This window comes from Phodopus roborovskii, unplaced genomic scaffold (genome assembly GCF_943737965.1).
Source record: "Phodopus roborovskii unplaced genomic scaffold, PHOROB, whole genome shotgun sequence".
NCBI lineage: Eukaryota > Metazoa > Chordata > Mammalia > Rodentia > Cricetidae > Phodopus > Phodopus roborovskii.
Window position 1 is genome coordinate 71,360 of NW_026125615.1, and position 17,566 is coordinate 88,925.

The 17,566-nt window shown below is 41.0% G+C and overlaps 1 protein-coding gene across 1 annotated transcript in view; it reads right to left on the minus strand.

The window, feature by feature from the left end:
• The window catches only part of LOC127217081 (melanoma inhibitory activity protein 2-like), a 153,163-nt gene that overhangs the window by 61,553 nt on the left and 74,044 nt on the right, over window positions 1–17,566 (minus strand).

The following is a 17,566-nucleotide window of genomic DNA, read 5'->3' on the forward strand; positions in this document are numbered from 1 at the left end:
GACACCTGGGAGCACTGATTGTTTCTTCTTCTTCATGTAATAGACACATGGACACATGATTCACAGCAACAAAATATTAAATGTATTTTAGATTTTAAATATGATTGGATGGGAACAATGACTTTGGGGGAAAACTTTGAAGTAATTGACTCCGGAATTTTCAGCCAAAACATTGTGTCATTACAGGCTATATTGGCCTCGGTACATTCTTATCAATGAAGACACAGAAATTTAATCTGAAAACGGTTTGCAGCCGGGCAAGTGTGGACCAGGAATCTACTCTCCGCACCCAGGAATCAAATATATGTGGATATCTATGATGTTAGGGAGGCCTGATGAACAGAAAATTGGGGGACATGCTCACCATATAGGGTGGGGAGAAAAAAAAAGGAATACAGACAATAAAAACAGACACTACTTGGAAATTTACAATTCTTCTGGCCTGTCAGGACACAATTCATTTTCAAAATTCCATAATGTGTATTAAGGTGATGCCTAGACATCATAGACATTTGGACTGTAAACTGAGAGCCCTCATGACCCTTTCCTTATCAAGTTCTGGGAACTGTTTCTAACAGAATCAAGAAACAAACTTTAAGTTAAGCACAGATCAACATTCAAAAATACTCAGACTTTTAAAACAAAACCTACCTGGCATTGGAGGAAACGGTGGTCCCACAAAGTCCCCTGGTGGGACATACCATCCAGAACCTCCACAGACGTTTCCTTGAGGAGGAGGTGGTGGGATCTGGCCTCTTGGATCAACTATAAAGGCAGGGCCCTCAGGTCCTCTAAGCTCAGAACCAAGTGGAGGAGTCAATTCATGTCCAGCTGCATCATGTGCATCATGGCCAGAGGTGGGCAAACGTGTCTCCGGGAACAGAGTGACACTATGCTGTCAGTGAGGTAGTTTGCTTCACTATTCCTTTACCGGGATTGTCAGGCACAGAAGAAAGCATTCCATGACATTCCAGCAAGCCATGTAACAGCCCCAGTTTGCCACATGTGTACAGGTGCCGCCTACTCGCTATCCTAACTAGGGTTACTAGTTCAGCACAAATCGTTAAACATGGCAGTTACACTCTCCCTATTTCACCCTCAAACAAACACACAGTTCATGCTGATCTAGATAGATAGACACTTTATGAAACAGACATGCACCAGGAGGTAGTTAGAGACAATGGCCTTGAATACATGAACTCCCATTCACATATTGGTATAGTTCTGTCAGTATGTGGCGAAATGGTCAGTACATTGGGATCGAACTGGAAGCATCTCTAATGGAAAAACCTATCTGGAATCGAAAAATAACGACGGTTTTTATCAGACACACACAAATAGGAAAACTCTTGAGTTGAGCATATTTCCACAATGAACAAAATCAAGGCTGTGTGTTAAAGTAAAATAGATACATATTAAGATTCCAGTAAGATTTGCAGGACAGAAGTCTGAAAAAGAGCATTACAATTGAACAAATGTTGAATGTAACCTAAAAGTGTTAAAAGTTGAAGTGGGAGATATCAGTGTTTTTTTTATTATTATTTTTCTCTTGTTTTTGTTAGCATTTTTTTTCATTTCACAGAAAGGGCATTTTTGACTCCATGTATTTCTGCATACTACTTTCACTCACTGTTCTTGAAGGGCAGAATAGGATATCAGATCCCTTGAAATGGAATTAAGATGGGTGGTGAGCCACCACAGAGTTTCTGGGTATCAAAACCAGGTCCTTCAAAAGAGCAGCGAATGCTTTTAATAGTGTATGCCTTTCAGTCCTACCAGATTTTCAAGGCACATTTTGTCCATATAGCCCACGCAGACTTTGAAAATGCCATGCTCCTGCCTGAATCTGCAAAATGCTAGGAACACGTGGGCCATCAATCCCTGGCCCGTGATCTGTATGATTTCACTGAAGGTTACAGGTCAACAATGAGTGGTGATGCTAGGTCTAAGTATACTTAATAAATATCACAACGCACAAGAGCTCAAGTCTTGTTCTAATGAAACCTAGAAACTCCTTGTGGATCCACGGGTAGATGTCAATTTCCACAACTTACCACGGGGTCGTGTTTGGTGGCACTCTTCCCGGACTCCAATGTTGAGTACACTGGCTCACCTAGAAGTTAAACCAGGAAAATTCATGAGTTCTCCCTTTATTTTCAGGAGGTTTCCCAATCCAAATACCACTGACATGTCCCATTCCCCTTGTCGGGATAGACTACAGGGTGACAGGAATACCATAGCAATGCTCATCATGGTGACAAAAGCAGCCTCAGACTTGGGAGAATTTTGATAGAACACATATGGTTTTGAAGTGTGCTGGTGACATGTACAGCTGGCTCTTAGGCAATCTTGCTTATTAGCCTTAAAGAACAACTAGAGATTCAGCATTCACATCCTGTCTGCATGGTATGCCAACCTTTCCTTCAGGACTGGACAGGCACTGTTATGGTCCAGAACACTTACAAGTGACTCAACAAACATATAATGAAAAGTTCAATTTCTTTATATTATTTTTTGTTTATGTCCATTGCATTTATAACTACAACCGAAACACACCTTTCCTGATTCAGTGTATAATGAGTGACAGTAGCAGGCAACCTGACAGGTTAAATCTACTAAATATAAATGATGGAATAAGATAATTTATTAAGAACAAGAAAACAAATTATTTTACAGGTAGTCGTTTAAATATCCACTGGCATCGGCCGGCTTGATATCGTTGTAGGAAACAGGATGGATATAAATGGACTGTAATCTATGAGATGATACCCATGGAACTCAGGAGAGTTTGTATTATGGCCAGATAATGGAATGCATTACTATGGCATCAAAACTAACCTTACACATACACACACACATTAGCTGACACACCTATATCGTTCACAGCATGAATGGTGTGGTCAAATGGCTCCAGTGGTCAAGGGAACAGTCCACTCTTCCTTAGGACCCGTGCTTGGTTCACAGAAACTACACAGCAGCTGACAGCCATCTGTATCTGCAAATCCAGGTTCTCTGAAGGCTTCCTATGTCTTTCACATGCGTCACACATGAGCGTGATACACAGAAATAAGATGGAAGCATTGACACAATCATGGGATAGCTGCCAAGGAGGGCTGCTAACAGGGCGTACTTACAGCCCAAAAGAGAAAAGTGCCTTGCACCGAAGCTCTATGTAGATGCTGGGAACAAAGCCCAAGTGCTCAGTTCTGCTGGAGGAGCCAGTATTAACCAGTCACCTACCATTTTTTCCAGCCACAGACCCTGCCCTCTGGAAGCACAGAATAAAACGTACTCATTATGGAACCATGTTGATGGGACACTGGCTGGGTTTAATATTAACACTGCCAAAAAAGACTTTTCTTCAATTAAAATTTGAGAGACTATACCTGCAGGTACCTATACGTTTGTATGGAGCCAGATGTTTCTACACATTCCTGGACTAATGAAATTGATAGTAGTGGTTAAGATATCCCCAATACTGAGAATGCAGGCATAACAACAACGATTATATTAGACGTAATAATCCAATTAAAAGATACTATCCATATGGAGATCAAAGTGAAATACCTTACTCATGAGGTTAGTAATCACATCACACTTCCTTTCCAAAAACTAATCTGAAATTCTAATTGCATTAGGCTTTCAACTGAGCAACAGCAGCAGTACAGAAGGAACAGCAGTTGCCTAAACAGCCAATGAGAAGAACTGACTGCCATGGCAAGTGCCAGGTCTCCTTGTGTTTCAGGAAGTTCCTGCAGGTGCAGTTTGCACGTTCGAGAGCTGGTTGTTGGGAAGGGGGAATCGAGTCTGGTGGGGGCTCATATATGCTTTCATGATGTGTGAGTGGGGCCACTGTGCCTCTTTGGGGAAGTTAAGATGGAATGCGACTCGGCACCTCCACGTTTCTCAGGATCCAAGATTTAGGAGTAGGACAGTGAAGCTGATCCCGTTTACGTTAAACTTTATGCAACCAAAAGCTCCAGACCCTATTTTTGACCTGCCCAACTCAACACCACAATACATGATCAAAGGAATAAATCTTGAGTGGAAATATGTACTTGTAAAGGTGTATTTGTCCTATCTAAAGAGCTATATGTGATCTCAGTGCATTGACGTCTTACTGTAAAAGACCTTTTCCATGGAGTAAACTTTGAGAATTCACATTCCTATCATGAGACCAACCTGTCATCCTCAACATGAAATTCCCTGTAAAGTCAGAGAAAGGACTTGCACCCTAAAAAAAAAGGCATATCATTCACCTAGGAGTATACTAATAGAGGCCATGAAAGAGAGGAGACACCTGGGAACACTGATTGTTTCTTCTTCTTCATGATATAGACACATGGACACATGATTCACAGCAACAAAATATTAAATGTATTTTAGATTTTAAATATGATTGGATGGGAACAATGACTTTGGGGAAAAACTTTGAAGTAATTGACTCCGGAATTTTCAGCCAAAACATTGAGTCATTACAGGCTATATTGGCCTCGGTACATTCTTATCAATGAAGACACAGAAATTTAATCTGAAAACGGTTTGCAGCTGGGCATGTGTGGCCCAGGAATCTACTCTCCACACCCAGGAATCAAATATATGTGGATATCTATGATGTTAGGGAGGCCTGATGAACAGAAAATTGGGGGAAAGCCTCACCATATAGGGTGGGGAGAAAAAAACAAAGGAAAACAGACAATAAAAACAGACACAATTTGAAAATTTACAATTCTTCTGGCCTGTCAGGACACAATTCATTTTCAAAATTCCATAATGTGTATTAAGGTTATGCCTAGACATCATAGACATTTGGACTGTAAACTGAGAGCCCTCATGACCCTTTCCTTATCAAGTTGGTTCTGGGAACTGTTTCTAACAGAATCAAGAAACAAACTTTAAGTTAAGCACAGATCAACATTCAAAAATACTCAGACTTTTAAAACAAAACCTACCTGGCATTGGAGGAAACGGTGGTCCCACAAAGTCCCCTGGTGGGACATACCATCCAGAACCTCCACAGACGTTTCCTTGAGGAGGAGGTGGTGGGATCTGGCCTCTTGGATCAACTATAAAGGCAGGGCCCTCAGGTCCTCTAAGCTCAGAACCAAGTGGAGGAGTCAATTCATGTCCAGCTGCATCATGTGCATCATGGCCAGAGGTGGGCAAACGTGTCTCCTGGAACAGAATGACAATATGCTGTCAGTGAGGTAGTTTGCTTCACTATTCCTTTACCGGGATTGTCAGGCACAGAAGAAAGCATTCCATGACATTCCAGCAAGCCATGTAACAGGTGTACAGGTGCCGCCTACTCGCTATCCTAACTAGGGTTACTAGTTCAGCACAAATCGTTAAACATGGCAGTGACACTCTCCCTATTTCACCCTCAAACAAACACACAGTTCATGCTGATCTAGATAGACATACACTTTATGAAACAGACATGCACCAGGAGGTAGTTAGAGACAATGGCCTTGAATACATGAACTCCCATTCACATATTGGTATAGTTCTGTCAGTATGTGGCCACATGGTCAGTACAGTGGGATCGAAGACTGGAAGCATCTCTAATGGAAAAACCTCTCTGGAATCGAAAACTAACGATGGTTTTTATCAGATACACACAAATAGGAAAACTCTTGAGTTGAGCATATTTCCACAATGAACAAAATCAAGGCTGTGTGTTAAAAGTAAAATAGATACATATTAAGATTCCAGTAAGATTTGCAGGACAGAAGTCTGAAAAAGAGTATTACAATTGAACAAATGTTGAATGTCATCTAAAAGTGTTAAAAGTTGAAGTGGGAGATATAAGTGTTTTTTTTATTATTATTTTTCTCTTGTTTTTGTTAGCATTTTTTTTTTCATTTCACAGAAAGGGCATTTTTGATTCCATGTATGTCTGCATACTATTTTCACTCACTGTTCTTGAAGGGCAGAATAGGACATCAGATCCCTTGAAATGGAGTTAAGATGGGTGGTGAGCCACCACAGTTTCTGGGAATCAAAACCAGGTCCTTCAAAAGAGCAGCGAATGCTTTTAATAGTGTATGCCTTTTCAGTCCTACCAGGTTTTCAAGGCACATTCTGTCCATATAGCTCATGCAGACTTTGAAAATGCCATGCTCCTGCCTGAATCTGCAAAATGCTAGGAACACGTGGGCCATCAATCCCTGGCCCGTGTTCTGTATGATTTCACAGAAGGTTACAGGTCAACAATGAGTGGTGATGCTAGGTCTAAGTATACTTAATAAATATCACAACGCGCACTTGGAGTTCCTGCAGGCAAGATCCTTGACCCCCAAATCCGGGCCCCTGCAAAAGAACGAGGTCTCAGCTGGAGAGCGCCAGTTTCCAGTGAGATCCCACTACCCTGCAAAACCTTCTCAAGTTCCAGCCCAGCCCTCGTCCTCTTCTGCCGGCTATTGGCCAGAGGTGAGTCTGGGCCCAATCGGGGCTGCCTGTCCCCTTCAACCTCTTTACCCCCCTCCCCCGCCTGAACTCCCTGGATTGGCCCCTGATCCTGCTGCTCCTGTCTCCGGTCCCCTTTGAGAGCACCCTTGGAGCTCTGATACACCCCCACCCATCCCAACCTCCAGCCTACCCCCCCCACCCTGTGCCCTACCCCACCTACGGTCCTGCCGCTCTGGTTGAGCACTGGGACAGAGGGTGGAGCCAACAGTCCACCCTACTTCGGAGACCTCTCGGAGCAACTCCGAACAAAGGAGACCTGACTATCCACGTGGGACCACCTGTAATTTCCACCGGCTTGGTCCCTGACCCCGCCTCCAGTCCTCTGCTGGAGTCCCAGGCCCCTCCCAGAGATCCGCCTATCTCTGCGGGTCCACTTGGAGTTCCTGCAGGCAAGATCCTTGACCCCCAAATCCGGGCCCTGCCAAAGAACGAGGTCTCAGCTGGAGAGCGCCAGTTTCCAGTGAGATCCCACTACCCTGCAAAACCTTCTCAAGTTCCAGTCCAGCCCTCGTCCTCTTCTCCCGGCTATTGGCCAGAGAGAAGCCTCCTAGAGAGCTTGGACCACACAGAGATACAGACATTGAATCTTTGATCCACATAAGCCCATCTGGGAAGGACCATAGAGAGAGGGAAGAGACACCACCAACACCTACAGGAAGAAACTATGGGAAGAAGGCAATACAAGAGAACACCTAACAACAGAAAGACAAACATGACACCACCAGAATCTAGGGAATCTACACCAACTAGAATGGAACACAACAACAAAGCAGAGGAAGCAGAAGGGTATGACTTAAAAATCACCATCATAAAAATGATAGAGGCCCTCAAAGAAGATATGAGAAAATCCCTTAAAGAAATAGAGGAAAAAACAAACAAAAAAGTGGAAGAAATGAACAAATTCCTTAAGGAAAGTACAGAAAGCCAAGAAAAAACAATTAACCAGGTGAAGGAAACGGTTCAAGATTTGAAAACCGAAATTGAGAAAATAAAGGCAACACAAATGGAAGGAAAGCTGGAAATTGAAAAGCTGGGCAAAAAATCGGAAACCACGGACACAAGCATAACCAATAGAATTCAAGAGATGGAAGAGAGAATCTCAGGCGCAGAAGATAAACTAGAAGAAATAGATTCATCGACCAAAGAAAACCATAAATCCAACAAATCCTTAACACACAATATCCAGGAAATGTGGGACACCATGAAAAGGCCAAACCTAAGAATAATAGGCATAGAGGAAGGTGAGGAAGCCCAGCTCAAAGGTGCTGAAAACATATTCAACAAAATCATCGAGGAAAACTTTCCAAATCTGAAGAAGGACATGCCCATGAAAGTACAAGAAGCATACCGAACCCCAAATAGGCTGGACCAAAGAAAAAAGACCCCTCGACATATAATAATCAAAACACCTAGCATACAGAATAAAGAAAAAATATTAAGAGCAGCGAAGGAAAAAGGACAGGTAACATATAAAGGCAGACCTATCAAAATTACACCTGACTTCTCCATGGAAACCCTCAAGGCCAGAAGGTCCTGGATAGATGTTCTAAAAGTATTAAGAGAACACGGATGCCAGCCTAGGCTACTATATCCAGCAAAACTCTCAGTCAATATAGATGGAGAGAACAAGATATTCAATGACAAAACCAGATTTTCCCAATATGTATCTACAAATCCAGCCCTACAGAAAGTATTGGAAGGAAAATTCCAACCCAAGGAAGGTAACTACGCCCACAAAAATGTAGGCAACAGATAATCCAACTACACCAGAAACCTAGGGTGAAGCAGAACAAATATATTCACAATACCACTGCCAACAACAAACCTAAATCAAACAACCATCAACAATCAATGGTCCTTACTCACCCTCAACATTAATGGTCTTAACTCACCTATAAAAAGACACAGATTAACAGAATGGATACGAAGACAGAATCCATCCTTCTGCTGCATACAAGAAACACATCTTAGCTCCAAAGATAGACATTACCTCAGGGTAAAGGGTTGGGAAAAGATTTTCCAATCAAATGGAAATAAGAAGCAAGCAGGCGTAGCTATCCTAATATCTAACAAGCTAGACTTCAAACCAAAACTAGTCAAAAGAGATGAAGATGGTCATTTCATATTCATCTCAGGAGAAATCCATCAACACAAAGTCTCAATTCTGAACATCTATGCCCCTAATACAAAGCCACCCACATTCGTAAAAGAAACACTACTAAAACTCAAAGCTCATATAAAACCTCACACACTTATAGTGGGAGACTTCAATACACCACTCTCAACACTAGACAGGACCACAAATCAGAAACTCAACAAAGAAACAAAAGAATTAACAGAAGTTATGTCTCAACTGGGGCTAACAGACATCTATAGAACATTCCATCCAAAGACAAAAGAATATACCTTCTTCTCTGCTCCACATGGAACCTTCTCTAAAATCGACCACATACTAGGAGACATAACAAACCTCAACAGATACAAGAGAATAGAAATAGTCCCCTGTATCTTATCGGACCACCATGCTCTAAAATTGGAATTCAACAACAATACAAATAGCAGAAAACCTGCAAACTCATGGAAACTGAACAATGTGCAATTGCACCACTCCTGGGTCAAAGAAGAAATAAAGAAAGAAATTAAAGACTTTCTAATATTCAACGAGAATGAGGATACAACATACCCGAACTTATGGGACACCTTGAAAGCAGTGCTACGAGGGAAGTTCATTGCACTAAGTGCCCATATGAAGAAAACAGAGGATAGTCACATAAATGAATTAACAGCGCAACTGAAAACCTTAGAACAGAGAGAAGCGAATTCACCCCGCAGGAGCAGACGCCAGGAAATAATCAACTTGAGGGCTGAAATCAACAAAATAGAAACCAGGAAAACAATACAAAAAATCAATGCAACAAAGAGTTGGTTTTTTGAGAAAATCAACAAGATTGATAAACCTTTATCCAAATTAACGAAAAAGCAGAGACAGAACATGCAAATTAACAAAATCAGAAATGAAATGGGGAACATAACAACAGACACAGAGGAAATCCAGACAATTTTCAGGTCATACTTCGAAAATCTGTATTCCACAAAAATTGAAAATTCAAAGGAAATGGACAAGTTTCTGGATAACTATCACTTACCAAAATTAAATCAAGAACAGACAAACAACTTAAATAGACCTATAACCCGAAATGAAATAGAAGCAGTCATCGAAAGCCTTCCAACGAAAAAAAGTCCAGGGCCAGATGGATTCAGTGCAGAATTCTACCAGACATTCAAGGAAGAACTAATACCACTACTCCTCAAACTGTTCCACAAGATAGAAACAGAAGGTTTATTGCCAATCTCTTTTTATGAGGCCACAATAACTTTGGTACCCAAACCTCACAAAGACACAACTAAGAAAGAAAACTACAGACCAATATCCCTGATGAACATCGATGCAAAAATACTCAATAAAATAATGGCAAACCGAATTCAAAAATACATCAGAGAAATCATCCACCATGATCAAGTAGGCTTCATACCTGGATTGCAGGGATGGTTTAACATACGAAAATCTATCAACGTGATCCACCATATAAACAAACTGAAAAAGAAAAACCATATGATTATCTCCCTAGATGCAGAAAAAGCCTTCGATAAAATTCAACACCCTTTCATGATAAAGGTATTAGAGAGGTCAGGGATAACAGGAACATACCTAAACATAATAAGAGCAATATACAGCAAACCAACTGCCAACATCAAACTGAATGGAGAGAAACTTAAGCCAATTCCTCTAAAATCAGGAACAAGACAAGGCTGTCCTCTCTCTCCATATCTCTTCAATATCGTACTAGAAGTTCTAGCTAATGCTATAAGACAACAAAAGGAGATCAAGGGCATCCAAATTGGAAAGGAAGAAGTCAAACTGTCTCTATTTGCAGATGATATGATAGTTTACATAAGCGACCCAATAAACTCTACCAGGGAACTCCTACAGCTGATAAACACCTTCAGCAAACTAGCAGGATACAAGATAAACTCAAAAAAATCAGTAGCCCTATTTTTTTCAGACGACAAAGAGGCAGAGAAAGAAATCAGAGAAACATCACCCTTTACAATAGCCACAAGCAACATAAAGTATCTTGGTGTAACGCTTACCAAACAAGTAAAAGATCTATATAAGAAGAACTTTGTGACTCTAAAGAAAGAAATTAAAGAAGATACCAGAAAATGGAAAGACCTCCCATGCTCTTGGATAGGTAGGATAAACATAGTAAAAATGGCAATCTTACCAAAAGCAATCTACAGATTCAATGCAATCCCCATTAAAATCCCACCACAATTCTTCACCGACCTTGAAAGGATAATAATTAACTTTATATGGAAAAACAAAAGACCCAGGATAGCCAAAACAACCCTATACAATAAAAGAACATCAGGAGGCATCACCATTCCTGACTTAAAGCTCTACTACAGAGCTATAGTTCTGAAAACAGCCTGGTATTGGCATAAAAATAGACAGGTAGACCAATGGAATCGAATTGAAAATCCTGATATTAATCCATGCACCTATGAACACCTGATTTTCGACAAAACAGCTAAAATGATACAATGGGGCAAAGACAGCATCTTCAACAAATGGTGCTGGCACAATTGGATGAGGGTGTGTAGAAGACTGCAGATAGACCCATGTCTGTCGCCATGCACAAAACTCAAGTCCAAATGGATCAAAGACCTCAACATCAATCCAGCCACATTGAACCTCTTAGAAGAGAAAGTAGGAGGTACCCTTGAACAAATTGGTATAGGAGACCGCTTCTTGAACATAACTCCAGGGGCACAGACACTGAAAGAAACAATTAATAAATGGGACCTCTTCAAACTTAGAAGCTTCTGTAAGGCAAAGGACACAGTTGACAAGACCAAACGGCAGCCCACTGACTGGGAAAAGATTTTCACTAATCCTATATCCGACAAAGGGCTGATCTCCAAAATATACAAAGAACTCAAGAAACTAGTCAACAAAACACCAAATAACCCTATTAAAAAATGGGGTACAGAACTGAAGAAAGAATTCTCAATGGAGGAAATCAAAAAGGCTGAAAGACACTTAAGAAAATGCTCCACATCCTTAGCTATCAGGGAAATGCAAATCAAAACAACTTTGAGATACCATCTTACCCCTGCCAGAATGGCTAAAATTAGAAACACCAGTGATGACTTATGTTGGAGAGGATGTGGAGAAAGTGGAACACTCCTCCACTGCTGGTGGGAGTGCAAACTCATACAGCCACTTTGGAGATCAGTATGGCGGTTCCTCAGGAAAATGGGAATTAGTTTACCACAGGACCCGGCAATCCCCCTCTTAGGCATATACCCAAAGGATTCACATCAATGCAACAAAGACATCTGTTCAACTATGTTCATAGCAGCACTATTTGTAATAGCAAGAACCTGGAAGCAACCTAGATGCCCTTCAATTGAAGAATGGTTAATGAAGATGTGGCACATCTACACAATGGAATACTACTCTGCAGAAAAAAATAATGGTATCTTGAAATTCGCAGGCAAGTGGATGGCACTTGAAGAAACCATCCTGAATGAGGTAACCCAGTCACAAAAAGAGGAACACAGTATGTACTCACTCATATATGGATTTTAGACCTAGATCAAATGATCACCAGCCTATAATTCACATCACCAGAGGAACTAGGATACAAGTTGTATTCTAAGAGATTCATATAAAGTCCCTCACAGAACTGGTAAGGGACAAGTCCCCCAGACCTCAGGTATAGTGGGTGAGGACAGCTAATGGAGAGAGAAGTAGGAGAAAATGAGAGGGAGGAGAGGAAGGCATGTGTGACTAGGAGGATTGAGCCTGGTTAGGAATGGAAAATAGGAAAGAGAGAGAGAGACAGAGACAGAGAGAGAGAACATAAAAGAGGGAGCCAATATTGGTTTGAAGAGAAAGTTGAACACAAAGAAAGGTCGAGGGAACTACAAGACTGCTCCCAACTAACAATCTCAGCTTCCGTGGAAAGGCTATCATAAATGCCCTTCCCGGAGAGTGAGATCAACAACTAACTTCTCCATGGAGTCCTCAACTAATGCCTGTTGAAAACAGGAGCAAACACCCATACATAAACACTGAGTCAAACTAGAACCCAGAAGCAGATGGAGAGGACAAGACCATGCGGTAGAAGTACATAGAGACAGCTTACCTGAACAAGGAGGAGCTAAGGGCCACTAGACTGATAGCTGGGAAGCCAACAGAGGTCTGACTCGGACTCCCCTGAATATGGGTCTCAGCCAGAAGGTCTGAACAGTCTGAGAGACCTCAGACAGTGGAGCCAGGATGTATCCCTGGTGCACAAAAGGACTTTGCAAACATATCCCCCATGGAGGGATAACTGCCTTATTCTAGAGATAGGAGAGAAGCCCTAGTCCCTACTTCACAGGACCTGTCAGATCTACATGACCCCAACTGGATGGCATTCCCCCACATATTGTATTGTGGTGGGGGGTCGGGAGGGGAGGGTGTTTAGAGTGCATGGGAGAGGGTAGAGAGGGCAAAAGGGAGGGAAGGAGGGAGGGAGGGCTTGGGGGGAGGGAGGGAGGGAGGGAGAGGGAACTGGGATCGACATGTAAAATAATAATAATAAAAAAAAAAAAAAAAAAAAAAAAAAAACGCTTTGACTCCAAAATTTAAGTTGAAGAACAAGTTACTGGGGAAAAGTATTTCTATTTTTGTTTCCACAGAAAATGAAAAGATGTGGATTCCTTCCAGACTAATGTGGTTTGATCACACCAGACCGCCTGAAACAGAGTACAAGCTGATCCTACATTCCAAACAGCTGGACAAAACAGCCCTACAGACTACAGCTAGGATATCTGAATCTTCTTCGAATCCCCCAAGACAGCGCCCCTTACCAGCAGGAAGTAGTTTGGAAAGAACGACGCCCAAATTCCCAAATATTGTGTATAAATGTTTGTTTTCATTTAATTGGACTTTGTTATATAAAATTAAATAAAAAATACTCTATATGCAAAAAAAAAAAAAAAAAAAAAATATCACAACGCACAAGAGCTCAAGTCTTGTTCTAATGAAACCTAGAAACTCCTTGTGGATCCACGGGTAGATGTCAATTTCCACAACTTACCACGGGGTCGTGTTTGGTGGCACTCTTCCCGGACTCCAATGTTGAGTACACTGGCTCACCTAGAAGTTAAACCAGGAAAATTCATGAGTTCTCCCTTTATTTTCAGGAGGTTTCCCAATCCAAATACCACTGACATGTCCCATTCCCCTTGTCGGGATAGAATACAGGGCGACAGGAATACGATAGCAATGCTCATCACGGTGACAAAAGCAGCCTCAGACTTGGGAGAATTTCGATAGAACACATATGGTTTTGAAGTGTGCTAGTGACATGTACAGCTGGCTCTTAGGCAATCTTGCTTATTAGCCTTAAAGAACAACTAGAGATTCAGCATTCACATCCTGTCTGCATGGTATGCCAACCTTTCCTTCAGGACTGGACAGGCACTGTTATGGTCGAGAACACTTACAAGTGACTCAACAAACATATAATGAAAAGTTCAATTTCTTAATATTATTTTTTGTTTATGTCCATTGCATTTATAACTACAACAGAAACACACCTTTCCTGATTCAGTGTATAATGAGTGACAGTAGCAGGCAACCTGACAGGTTAAATCTACTAAATATAAATGATGGAATAAGATAATTTATTAAGAACAAGAAAACAAATTATTTTACAGGTAGTCGTTTAAATATCCACTGGCATCGGCCAGCTTCATATCGTTGTAGGAAACAGGATGGATATAAATGGACTGTAATCTATGAGATGATACCCATGGAACTCAGGAGAGTTTTATTATGGCCAGATAATGGAATGCATTACTATGGCATCAAAACTAACCTTACACATACACACACACATTAGCTGACACACCTATATCGTTGACAGCATGAATGGTGTGGTCAAATGGCTCCAGTGGTCAAGGGAACAGTCCACTCTTCCTTAGGACCCGTGCTTGGTTCACAGAAACTACACAGCAGCTGACAGCCATCTGTATCTGCAAATCCAGGTTCTCTGAAGGCTTCCTATGTCTTTCACATGCGTCACACATGAGCGTGATACACAGAAATAAGATGGAAGCATTGACACAATCATGGGATAGCTGCCAAGGAGGGCTGCTAACAGGGCGTACTTACAGCCCAAAAGAGAAAAGTGCCTTGCACCGAAGCTCTATGTAGATGCTGGGAACAAAGCCCAAGTCCTCAGTTCTGCTGGAGGAGCCAGTATTAACCAGTCACCTACCATTTTTTTCCAGCCACAGACCCTGCCCTCTGGAAGCACAGAATAAAACGTACTCATTATGGAACCATGTTGATGGGACACTGCCAAAAAAGACTTTACTTCAATTAAATTTTGAGGGGCTATACCTGCAGGTACCTATACGTTTGTCTGGAACCACATGTTTCTACACATTCCTGGACTAATGAAATAGATAGTAGTCGTTAAGATATCCCCAATACTGAGAATGCAGGCATAACAACAACAGGAATCTCAATGTTGTTTTGATTTGCATTTCCCTGATAGCTAAGGATGTGGAGCACTTTCTTAAGTGTCTTTCAGCCTTTTTGATTTCCCCTATTGAGAATTCTTTCTTCAGTTATGTACCCCATTTTTAAATAGGCTCATTTTGTGTTTTGTTGACTAGTTTCTTGAGTTGTTTGCATATTTTGGAGATCAGCCCTTTGTGGGATTAGGATTTGTGAACATCTTTCCCATTCTGTGGGCTGCCATTTGGTCTTGTCCGCTGTGTCCTTTGCTTTACAGAAAGTTTGGAGAGTTCCCATTTATTAATTTTTCGTCTCAGTTTCAGTGCCCCATTCAGGAAGTGGTATCCTATACCAATTTGTTCAAGGATACCTCCTACTTTCTATTCTAAGAGGTTCAATGTGGTTGGATTGATGTTGAGGTCTTTGATCCATTTGGACTTGCATTTTGTGCATGGCAACAGACATGGTTCTATCCGTAGTCTTCTACACATCCTCATCCAATTGTGCCAGCACCATTTATTGGAGATGCTATCCTTTTCCCATTGTATAATTTTTGCTGTTTTGTCAAAAATCAGGTGTTCATAGGTATGTGGGTAATATGAGGATTTTCAATTAGATTCCATTGGTCTACCTGTCTATTTTTATGCCAATACCAGGCTGTTTTCAGAACTATAATTCTGTAGTAGAGCTTAAAGTCAGGAATGGTGATGCTTCCTGAAGTTCTTTTATTGTATAGGGTTTTTTTTTGGCTATCCTGGGATTTTGTTTTTCCACATAAAGTTGATTATTATCCTTTCAAGGTCAGTGAAGAATTGTGGTGGGATTTTAATGGGAATCGCATTGAATCTGTAGGTGCCATATTTACTATGTTTATCCTACCTAAGAGCATGGGAGATCTTTTCATTTTCTGGTATCTTTAATTTCTTTGTTTTGAGCGACCAAGTTATTATATAGGTCTTTCACTTGATTGGTAAATGTTACCCCAAGATACCTGATGTTGCTTGTGGCTATTGTAAAGGGTGATGTTTCTCTGATTTCTTTCTCTGTCTCTTTGTCGTCTGAAAATTGTAGGGCTACTGACTTTTTTGAATTTATCTTGTATCCTGCTAGTTTGCTGAAGGTGTTCATCAGCTGTAGGAGTTCCGTGGTAGAGTTTATTGTGTCACTTATGTAAACTATCATATCGTCTGCAAATAGAGACCAATGAGATGATACCTAGGGAGCAAAGGACAGTTTGTACTATGGCCAAATATAGGAAACCATTACTATGTCACCACAATTACCCTTCCACACACACATTAGGTGGCACTCCTAAAATATTATCAACATGAATGGTGTGGATAAATGGGTTCAGTGTTTAAGGATACAGGCTGCTCTTCCTTAGGACCTGTGTTTAATTCCCAGCAACAATACAACAGCTCACAACCATCTGTAACAGCCCTTCCAGGGGCTTTGATGCCCAGTTCTGGCCTTCTCATACATCACACATGAATGTGATACACAGAAAGAAGATACTAGGGATGCCCCAGTCATGTTATATCTGCCAAGATATGCTGCTAACAGGGAGTACTACCATCCCAACAGAGAGTATTGCCTTGCTCTATAGCTATATGTGGATGCTGGGAACAAAGGCCAAGTCCTCAGTTCTTGTGGAGGAGCCAGTATTAACCAGTGATCCACCATTTATCCAGCTCAGACCCTTCCCTCTGGAACTACATAGTAAAAAGTACTCATTTATGGAACCATGTTTATGGGACACAAGCTGGTTTTAATATTAACACTGCCAAATAAGAATTTACTTCAATTAAAATTTGATTGATTGTAGCTACAGTTACTTTTACAATTGTCTACAACCAGATGTTCTACACATTCCTGGTGTAAAGAGACAGAGGTTAGAGTTTAAGGTATCCTCATCACTAAGACTGTATGCCTAACTCCCTTCATCATATAAGAGGTAATAATCAATGTAAATGTTACTATCCATAGTGAAATAAATGGAATAACTTACTCAAAGATAGTATTTAAATCATCCTTCTTTCCAAAATACTATTCTGAAATTTAATTGTATTAAGCTTCCTTCTGAACCACAACAGAGTCACAGAACGAACAGCAGTTGTCAGAGTGCAAATGACAATAAATTATTGTCATGGAAATTGCCAGGTCTCCTTGTGTTTCAGGAGGTCCTGGTGTAGGATGGAGTTTCATGTGCATGTTGGGAAAGTGGAATTGATTCTGGAGGGAGATCATTTCTACACTCAGGATGTGGGGGTTTGGGAAAATGCAGCACTTTTGTTGAGGAAATTTTGAAAGCCCATAGGTCCATGCACTTTTCTCAATTTCAGGAGATGGGTCTAGGTCATCGGAAAGTAAAACCCTATACCTTACACTTATTAAACCAATAGCTCCAGCCCTTGTGGTAATATGTCAACACTCATATAATACTTGATTTACAAACAAATCTTTACATTGAAAAATGGACTTCTTTGCTACATATGATTAATAAGTAAGAAC